Consider the following 11,001-nt stretch of genomic DNA (forward strand, 5'->3'; position numbering starts at 1 on the left):
GACTGATGTATCCATTTCTTCTATTGTACCTGCAATTCTCTGTTCCTTCCTTACTTTGTTTTTTTGTTCTTAATTTATGTGTTTTTTTTTAATTCTACGTTCATTTTCAAGTCTTGAATTATTTTCTTCATTTTATCTCATTGTTTTTTCTCACATTTCTCTAATGGGTTTATTAATTTTCTTCTATTCTTCGATTTTTCTTTCTGGATTTCTTTAATGAATCTATTTGTTTACTCTTTAAATATCTTTATCGAGAGGGAAACCGGAATCTATACCTCCGTCTGCAGTAGCAACTGAAGAACTGCTGGAGACAATCATTCTGGACTCGGCGCTGGCGAAGGGAGTGCTTGCAGGGAGTTGGCCTGGTGCAATTTGCACCGTGGGGACGCTGCTGCGCGTGGAAGCTCTGAACCAGAAGAAAAGATGTTTGGTTTTCACAAGCCAAAGATGTACAGAAGTGTAGAGGGCTGCTGTATCTGCAGAGCCAAGCCCTCCAGCTCTCGGCTCACGGACAGTAAACGTTAGGAAAAGGACTTCCAGAGCTGTTTTGGGCTGCGTGAGACTCGCTCAGGAGACATCTTCAATGCCTGTGTGCTGCTTGTGAAAAGATGGAAGAAGTTGCCGGCAGGATCAAAAAAAAAAAAAAAAAAAAAAAAAAAAAAAAAAAAAACTGGAATCATGTGGTAGATGCAAGAGCAGGCCCCAGTCTAAAGACAACATTGAAACCAAAGAAAGTGAAAACTCTATCTGGAAATAGGATGAAAAGCAAACAGATCAGTAAACTGAAGAAGAAATTCAAACGCCACAATTCTGATGCCATAGCACCACCTCAAGTGCCTCTCCAGCCCAGTCTCGAAGCTACAGTAACCAGTCAGATGAGGGCTCAGACACAGCGATGGCTTCCAGCTCTAATAGAACTCCAGTTTTTTCCTTCTTAGACCTTACCTACTGGAAAAGACAGAAGATATGTTGTGGGATCATCTACAAGGGCCGTTTTGGGGAGGTCCTCATCGACACTCATCTCTTCAAGCCTTGCTGCAGCAGTAAGAAAGCGGCTCCTGAGAAGGCCGAGGAGCAGGAGCCGGCACCTCTGCCTTTCTCCACTCAGGAGTGGTGACTGGGGTTCCTTTAGAAGGGAGCAAAGAGTGATTTAAACTTTGGAAAGACCACAAAACAAACTGACGCTCCTATTTTTAACTTGGATACCTGCTATTCTGCCAAAAGACATTTTCTAGAATAGTTTTTAATGGGTTACTCTCCTTACCCTTCATCCAACAAACTCTGAAACCAGTCTCTAGCTTAATGCAAGAAAGAGAAGTGTACACAATATTTAAGATGCTGAGTATTTCATAGGAAAGCTGAATGCTGCTGTAAAGTATTCTTTTAAGTCTTTTTTTTTTTTTTTTTTATTCCCTCTGATGAATGGAATAGGGGAATTTCAGGGGACAGAGATAGGACTTGTTGTGTGATAAACCATATGTAGTTTAGTCTTTCTGTGGAGAGGCAGTGGTTGGGGCATTTTCAAATGGCTGGCTACACTTGTTTTCCCTCATGATAATTTGTCATAACTCAGTAGCATGACCTGCACCTAGAAGGTAGTTTAAATTTTAAATGCTAAGGCGGTGCCAAGGTTCTGATGATTCAGACCTGTACTACTGATTATTAAGCAGGACAGACTGAGCTTTCTGCAAATAGCCTGAAGGAGGAAGCAGTTTCTGAGCGCACAAGCAGCACCGTGTCGCCTCCCTTCATCTTCATATTGATAAAAGACTTTGTGTGGATGTTGTAAAACAGAACCCGATCTCCTCCTGGGAAGGTCCTATAGGGATAGTACCAAAGCGTCACCACGAAGTAGAGCGCACATGTGGTTAGAAACGACTTACTCAGAATGTGGAATCCTGGGGATACATGGGGCACCGCCGGATGCTGCCTGGGACGTGTTTCCTAGAGGGCTTACAGTGTGTAAATAATTGGTGTTAACACAACTGTCTGGGATTCGCTGAAACCTGCATGATTCAGTTCTAGCTCTGGACTACCTCAGTTGACCTTTGTGGAGCTTTTATCTATAGTGTAGTTCTTTGCCTTGTCATAGACCTTATTGGGATTTGGGGTTTTGTTGTTTTGTTGTTTTTCTCCCACTATTTAAAGCTCACTAGAAGAGTTAGTTGTGTGTTGAGGCTGAGTTGGTTGGTTGGTTGGTTTGGCTTCTTAACATCAAGATAGCTGAATGGAGCTCCACACCTAGATCTCAATGACTCCGGTTGGCTTCTCAGTGGGACCCAACTGAAGTTGTCTAATTGCCTCTTCTCAAAGTTCAGGAGAAACAGTCAGGGCCACGTGAGACCTCCTAGAGGAGGAGTACGTGGCTGCCTTAGTATTCTGTTGTTCATGATTATTTTAGAAACTGGATTTTTAAAAGATTTTTAGAGTTTCACAACAAGGAGAAGCCACCGTTTGTGGCATCCTATATAGTTTTACATTGTATATTTCTTCCTTTTAGGAAAAACCTACCTAGTACAAGCTACCACGTGCACAGACTGCCCAGTGAATGGTCATTTCTCACAGCCCTGGTGCAGTAGAGTCCAGCCATTACCATTCTCCTGCATTACTTTGACATGAGATTTTTTTTGTACATTTTGGCTGCAGTATTGGTGGTAGAATATACTTTAATGGATCATCTCTACTTCTGTATTTATTTATTTATTACTAGACCTCAGCCACAGCCTTCTCCCCCTCCACTCTCTGCCTGTAGGATGTACTGTATGTAGTCATCCACTTTGTATTAATATATTAGAAATCTACAGATCTGCTTTGTACTTTTTATACTGTTGGATACTTATAATCAAAACTTTACTCTAGGGTATTAAATAAATTTAGTCTTATTAGAAAAAAAAGATCTTTATCATACCTGTACAGAGTGTTGTAAGGCTTCTTCATGTGCTTCATCTATGTTGGAATATTAAGGGCCTTCTGTGGTCAGGTCACCGGGCACTCATGAAAACATTGCTCTGGCTCTTAGTGAATTTTGTTTTAAACTGACATGTAGGCATCTAAGATTAGGAAGACTATAGTTCTAGGTGCTTATATCGTCTTTTGTCTTTGTTGAGTAGTTGGTTTTTTCCCCCTTGGTTTATGTTCCTTCTCTAGATTTTAGGAGACTGTGTGTTGCCTGTTAGGAAATTTTCTGTGGACCTAATATGGTTTTATGCCTGGCCGTTCCAGGTACAATGTGTTTCTGGGTATTAGGAGTTGACCCTTAGGGATGGAGGTAGGCTAAGAATCTGAGGGTGTTCTCAGGAGGCAGGACAGCAGAGTGTTCTACCAGGATCTGCTTACTTTGTCTCTTTGAAATGGAAGCAGGGCATGAAGAGAGGTTACCCTGGAGCGTCTGTTATAGAGCTGCAGATGAGCTGGAGGAACAGAAGGAGCAGGGTAAACTTCAGTCCGCCTACTTGCTTCCCTGGCAGTGTGGCCTGTTGGTTACCAGGGAGCACCTTGCTGGAGTTGGTTGCTGAGGTAAAGCAATGAGTGGGTGTGGGAGCAGGTAGTTTAGTAGAGGTCTGTGGGACAGTAACAAAAGAGGAAGGCTGCAGCAAGTGCTCTGTAGCAGAACTGGGGGTGAGACCGGGGAATTGGATTTGGAAGAGAATAGAGAGTGATGAAGGTCTTCAGCTAGTTTACCTGTTTTTCTGCTCATCTGGTATGTTCCCAGGGAATGCTTAATGGTGTTGGAGGCTTAAGTAATGGGATAAGTTGGGAGAAGGAAGATTTGGAGATCTTTCTGATCCACTGGGGGTGGGATCAGAGAGAAAAGGGAGACTACAGCAGGTGTTCTACACCAGAGCTGTGGGTGGGACTGGGGATTGGATCCTCAGGAGCAGAAGGAGAAGTGAAGTCTGTAGTTAGCCTGTCTGCTTCCTGTCAGGAGTGTGAATTTTTTTTCCAGGAAAATGATTTGATAGGTATTTAAATTATTTGTTTGTCTTAAAGACAGGGTCTCATTGTGTAGACCTGCTTTGTCTGGAACTTGCTTTGTAATACAGGCTGGCCTTGAGCTCACAAGAATCCTGCTGCCTTGGCCTGGAGTATTTGGGCTTAAAGATGTGCTACAATGCCTGGCTAAATTGAACATTTAAAAGAATCTTGAACTGCTTAAAATATGTATGTTTAAAATATTTTTAAAATTTTACAAACTTTTTCTGCCTAATTTTATCTGATTAGTGTTCTGAATTTATTATTTTAAAGCGCCATTCTCATACTCTATAATTTTATTTTGTTTGAGTTAATATTGACCTTATGTTTTTCATTTCTGTGTTTCCCCAAAAGATCCTTTAGTCTGTGTACCTTATGTAGACTTTCCCCAGTTATTCTGATTGTCTGAAAGACACACTGCTTTAGTTTATTTGTGCACCTCAGCCCATCTGCATGTAATGTTCTCTACTTTTAGGTTTAAGGAAATTCCATGTTCCTTCAGTAGGGAGATAATAATTGCCTACAGAATGTCATGATTTTGTTTAAAATTTATGTGTATCTAGTAAATGAAGTTTGTGGCTTATGAACAGTGAGGAAACATTTATAGTTTCTTAAGACTTTAGGTGCAGGGTATAGGAAGTCTGCCTTACTTTCCCTTACAAATGCTTAGCTTGAACCTCTCTGGTTCTGGCATTTTGTACAGTTTCAACTCAGCTTGAAACAATGAATGTAGCATATCTGATTGTAAGCAGTTGATCCACAGACATGTTTATTGATGGCACTATCAAGGAAAACAGCATACTGACATACAATACAAAGAAACTTGGCAGACTTTATAGTGGCAATTCAATTTTGGCATTTATATTGGTAAAAACAGATTATGAGGCTTAGTATAGCTCAAACCTTGTTTAAACTCACAAATGTCTGATTTGATCAGTTGGTATCGCAGTGAGAGCAACACCTCTATCTCTAGGAATTCCTCTGTGCAGTTCATACTAATGCTAGAGTCTGTGCTTTACTGTGAGTTTGTGTTATGTAATTGAATATATCTTTTTCTTCCCAATTGACCCCATTCAAAGATTCTACTGAGTCACCATGCCCTGAAGTACAGTTTTAAAAAATTTTAAATGAACAGTGACACTTAGTGGCTAGAAATATTCATTGCAGTTCTTTTCTTTAGGATTCTTTATTAATGTGCCCCGTGGTAATAAAGCAAATGATAGCAAAACTTAAGTCTTCTTGGCAAAGTAATATATAGTATTGGAAGTGTTGTTGGTTTTGCAGCAGCTGTCATTCCATACCAATCCATTTAGTTAAAAAGCAAACAGGTGGCTCACACATATTGTTTTTACTACATAAATTTTAAAATTGTCTTCACTCTTATTGAAATAAATGAGGCATTTTTGCTGTTGATTTTAGCTTACAAGAAGAATATGCAATGGTACAATGAAGACATTGTTAAGAGTGCTGTTCAAAGTGCTTTCTTACTTTCAAGAAGGAGTCTATTTTTCTCAATATGAACAAGCATTTTAAATCAGATAAGTAACATATGCTTATACCTATGATACTAAAGAAAAAGCCAGATCCGTGATTCCAGTGTCCCCAGTCAACCCTTTTGTTTTGCTTTGGTATTATGGCATGCATAAAGTTTAATAATAGAATTTGAAGTGTTTACTTTAAAATCAAGAGTTTATTCCTTTAAGGACAAATTTTTGTTCAATTTATGTTTATAGATTTTGAACTTTAGGGAAGATTTTGAGACAGTAATTATGCTTTATTTTATTTTTTTGTAAAAAGAAAGCATTTTATCTTGAATAGGTTAACATATTTTAAGTTTCTTGAGGCACTTTGGAAAGAAATTTAAAATATAGCTTTCTGCTAGTTTTATACATAACAGCGAGATTAGTAGAAGAGATCTGATTAGAAAATGTGACAAAATACAAGACAGTTACAGAATTAAATGTAAGCCATATTGTTTGACTGACATATAAAATAAATATAATGGATTTTTGACAGAACTTTACTATGGGGTAGGAAGGAGAGGCAGTACAGTAGCCGTGTACAGTGCTGGGACCTCTCCCCATCTCTTTCAGTACTGAAGACTGAATTCAGGCACTTGTGTTTGGTATGCATGTGCTGGACCACTGACACACACCATTATCCCACCTTCCCTTTTGTCTTTTTTGAAATATAATATTCTTATATAGCCCAGGCTGATCTTGATTTCAAATCTTTCTGCATTAGCCTAGTGGAAGTGAGGAGTTTAGACATGTACTATCTTTGGAGTCTCTTTTAATTTAACCTAATGTCTTAGAAGTTGTCTTTGTAGAATACACTAATTAGAAAATAAAACAAAGCTTATGGATGCATATATGAATACCTCAATGTAAACCCTGTATCCCCTCAAAGTTTCCAAAACAAAATTTTATTTATCATTATTGTTTGTGTGTGGTGTGTGTATAATTTATGCATGGGTATGAGTCTGCCATGGCATGTGTGTGGAAGTGAGGAGAAATTTTGTGGAATTGAGTCTTTCTGTGTTTGTATGGGTTCTGATAATTAAACTCAGCTCATCAGGCTTGCTTGGGATGTGCTTTTACCCTGTATATGGATATTCTTGGTTGTCATCTTGGAGATGGAACCTTAGTTGAAGAATTGCCTCTATTAGATTGTCCTGTGGACATGTGTGGAGGGCTTGTTTTTACATTGCAGATGGGTATAGAAAGACCCAGCCCACTGCGACCAATACCATCCTTGGACAGGTGAGCACAGGCTGTATAAGAAGGATAGTCAAACTTGAGCATGGGAGCAAGCCCGTAAGCAGTATTTTATGTTCTCAGTTTTAGTTTCTACCTCTAGATTCCTACTTCAACTTTTCTTCAGTGTTTGAGTATAACATGTAAGGCAAATAAATGTGTTTGTCCCTAGTAGCTTTTGGTCATGCTATTTCATCACAGCAACAGAGAAGCAAACCAAGACACCATTTGAGACATTTTAATAGTCATTTTTGTTTTAAGATTCTTTCTCACTTGAAAATGAACAACACACTACTGAATAAAAAATGGGTCAAGACAAAAATTAAGAAAGTTGAAAAATTTTAGAATTAAACAAAAACGAAAACACAGCATACCCAGACCTATGGGATACAATGCACGTATTTTGAAGAGGCAAATTCATAGCATTTAAAAAAACAACTAAATCAGCTGACAATTTCATTCTCACATTTCACAATATAAGTGAAAGCCACATTTTTTTTGTATCATTTCTCCATCCAAAACTCTCTGTTAAGAAGGGAAATGTTCTTGTCAAACAACAAGAAATACAAAATAATAAAGAGCCCTTCTACTCCTTTATGTCTGGCCCAGTTATGCCAGGCCAAGTGGGCACCTTTATAGGGCAGGCATTAGGTCTCAACATTGGAGGGCCAGGCATCATCTTATTTAAGGGGCAGGTTCCACAGTCATTATCCCAGGAAGAAAAGAGCCCAGAATTGGCATCAAGGGAAGGCCTCCCAAGTGGGGTACAGGTATTATGCCAGGGGGAAGAGTACTCAGGAGACTGTGGTGGAGGTGGGATCATGGTCCCTTCAACAGGAGGAGCAGCAAATGGAACCAGAGGTATCTTTCCTTGTTGAAATACAGCCTTTTTTTTTTTTTTTTTTTTTTTTTTTTTTTTTTTTTTTTTTTTTTTTTTTTGTCAATCAGGCTCTTGGCCTGCTTTTCCATCCATTTCTGGCAATAGTCTTTCACATTCTCTTTGTGGTTCTGACCACTGCAGTGTGTATTCTTCATAGTCAGAGAGTCATGGATAAGATACATATCACAGTACTCATAATAAAGCTTAGGCATGTTGCTCCACAGGCCTTGGCTACCTGGATCCAAGTTCATAGTATTAAGTTCCTACCTGCCCACAAATTGGAGAGATCTCATATTAGTAACTTAATGGTACATTTATTATCCTGAATAATATAAAAACTGCTAAGAGATTTCACCATCCCAACTTCAAGTTGTACTGTAGAGCTATATTAATAAAAATAGCATGATGTTGACATAAAAGCATACATGTTGATAAATGGAATTAATGAAGACCCAGATATAAGTCCACACACCTATGGACACCTGAATTTGACAGAGAGGTCAGAAATGCACACTGGAAAAAAAAGTCTTCAGCTAATGGTACTGTTAGATTAGATGGTTGCACATAGAAAAATATAAATATATTCATACTTATTACCCTGCACAGAACTCACCTTGAAGTGGATCAAAGACCAGAATTATTCTGGAAGTACTAAATATGATAGAAGCGAAAGTGTGGAAATAGCCTGAACTAGTTGGTACAGAAAAAGACTTTAAAAAATTAATTTGTATCCCAAACACAGTTTTTCTTTCCTTCTCTCTTCCCAGTTCTCCCTCTTACTCCCCATCTTCAGAAAAGTGGAGGACTCTCTTGGATATCCGCCAACCTTGGCATTTCAAGTAGCAATAAAACTAAGTGCATTTAGGAGAAGACTTTTGAACAGAACAGTGTTAGCATGGGCACTAAGATCCTATTAAAAATTAATAAATGAAACCTCATGAAACTAAATAAAAAGCTTCCATATGGTAATAGACATCATCATTTGGGCAAAGCAGCAGCTGACAAAATGGGAAAAGATTTTTTTACCAACTACACATCTTATTGAGGGTTAATATCTAAAATGTATAAGTATTTTAAAAAAACTTGACATAAAAAACCACTCACCCAATTAAAAATATAGTATAAATCTAAACAGAGAATTCTGAAAAGAAGAAACTTAAATGCCCAAGAAACACTTAAATAAATGTCCAACAACCTTAGCTACTAATGAAATACAAATCAAAACTCCCTTGAGCTTTCATCTTATGCCAGTCAGAATGGCCAAGATCAATAAAACAAATGTAGTTTATGCTGGAGAGGCTGTAGAGTAAGGAAACCACTTCTTTATTGTTGGTGGGAGTGTAAACTTGTACAGCCACTAAGGAAATCAGTGTGGCGGTTTCTTAAAAGGATGGGGATCAATTTATCTTGAGATACACTCTTGACCAGACAACCAAAGAATGCTTTATCCTACTATGGAGACTGGTGATCAACCATGTTCACTGTTCTTCTATTTATAATAGCCAGAAAGTGACAACAGCAAATGTTCATCAATGGATGAATGGATAAAGACAATGTGATATATTTATACAATGGGATATTACTAGGTCTTTTTAAAAAATGAAATCATGAAATTCACAGGTAAATGGCTGGATATAGAAAAAAGTCATCCAGAGTGTGGTAACCCAGACCCATAAAGACAATTATGGTATGTATTCACTTATATATAGATGTTAGGTGTTTAAGTCTTTGATAATAAAGCTGTGTTCTATATAATCACAGATGTTAGGAATAGTTACTTGGGGGAGGAATGGCACTTTTTAGGAAGGGGAAATAAAATAGATAATTATGGATGGACAGGAGTGGAATGGAAGAATCAAATGGGCACAGCATGCAAAAAGGGGGCATGGGAAGTCAATACAGGGAAGGACAGATAAAACTAAGTGCCATTTGAGGAGTTGTATGGAACTCTAATGTAGAGAAATTTTAATCTAGAACATTGCTGCTCTGGTAAGAGATGACATCCAAATATCTTCTGGGTCTATGTAATCTGGCTAGAATACAGACACTTCTGAAATCCCAGGAGACAGAGGCAAGCAGATCTCTGAGTTTAAGGCCAGCTTTGTATAAAGCAAGCTTTAGGTAAAGAAAAACTTAGGTCTAGGCGTGATGGCACTTGCCTTTATACCAACACTCAGGAGACAAAGGCATGTAAAACTCTTGAGTGCTAGTCCCTCAGTTGGATTGAGTCAGTGAATTGAGAGGCAGTGAGTGCTCTGGGGTGGAATTATTGGCAGTTCAGTTTGTGGAGTTCAGAGGCATTTTTTTTTTAACATGGATAGTTTAGAGAAAAAGCTAGACTCAGGTGTAGACAGATTGGCCAGAGAATGATAAGGAGCCAGATGATTAGAACATATTGACAGAATTAAATTTAAAGCCAAGAAAAGTAATTCAGTGAGAAGTTGAGAAAAATCAGATTAAGTCAGTCAGCTTGTAGCGGAGTTTGGGCCATAACAGCCGAGTTGAACCAGCCAGCCAGAGTTCAGAAAGAACTGGAAAATATGAGATTACTTAGCAGTAGTTAGCCTCTGAGACAACCATTACATCAGGCAAATAAAAGTTACTTTTACATCTGGGGCATAAACCAGTGATTCTGGGTTTAAAAGGCCCATGCTATAAAATGATTTTACCTAGCTGGAGGTTTACAGATTGCTCCTGAAAAGAAAATACAGAGACTAGATTCTATTCACTGTCTAGTATTTAAATTGAGTCAACAAAAGGTTCAACCACAAAAGATACAGATCAGAAGAGATCAGTTACAAACTCTTAATGACTTTTAAAAATATTGGAGATATTAACTGGTTATGACCTACTATTGGATTAACTACACAAGAGGTAAATAATTTGTTTCAAACTTTACAAGGTTATTTGGATTTAAACAATCCTAGACAACAGCTGAAGCAGAGAACGAGTTGACTCAGGTAGAGCAAAATTGATGGACAAACATGTGGACTGCCTAGATCCCAAACTTGACTGTATTCTAGTTACCTTACCTTCCACTCATTTTCCTAGTGCACTGTGCAGAGAGAAGACAGTATTTTAGAATGGATTTTCTTAATATATATATACAAAGTAGAAAACCAAAAACTTATGTTGAAAAGGTTTCTTATCTAAAAGATAGACAAAGACTTTGTCAGTTATCATGAACAGACCCAATCTAGTATGTTATACTAATGCTAAAATTACCTCATTATGGGAGGTTAATGAAGAATGACCAAGAGCTTATCGCAATTACTTGGGAGAAATTAACAAGAGCAGAGCCTGGCCTACCTGCCAGGCGGAGCGGCGGCTCATAGAGGCTGAGCAACTGCGATTGGGAACAGAAAATTAGAACGTCTGTTTCCACCCGGAGGC

General features: G+C 38.3%; 1 pseudogene across 1 annotated transcript; it reads left to right on the forward strand.

The window, feature by feature from the left end:
- Nucleotides 1-423: 423 nt before the first annotated feature.
- Nucleotides 424-1,117, forward strand: LOC308428597 (SIN3-HDAC complex-associated factor-like; annotated as a pseudogene). The gene has a single exon. The product of its transcript is annotated as an SIN3-HDAC complex-associated factor-like (transcript).
- Nucleotides 1,118-11,001: the final 9,884 nt, after the last annotated feature.

Source organism: Micromys minutus (genome assembly GCF_963924665.1).
Source record: "Micromys minutus genome assembly, chromosome: 13".
Taxonomy (NCBI): Eukaryota; Metazoa; Chordata; class Mammalia; order Rodentia; family Muridae; genus Micromys; species Micromys minutus.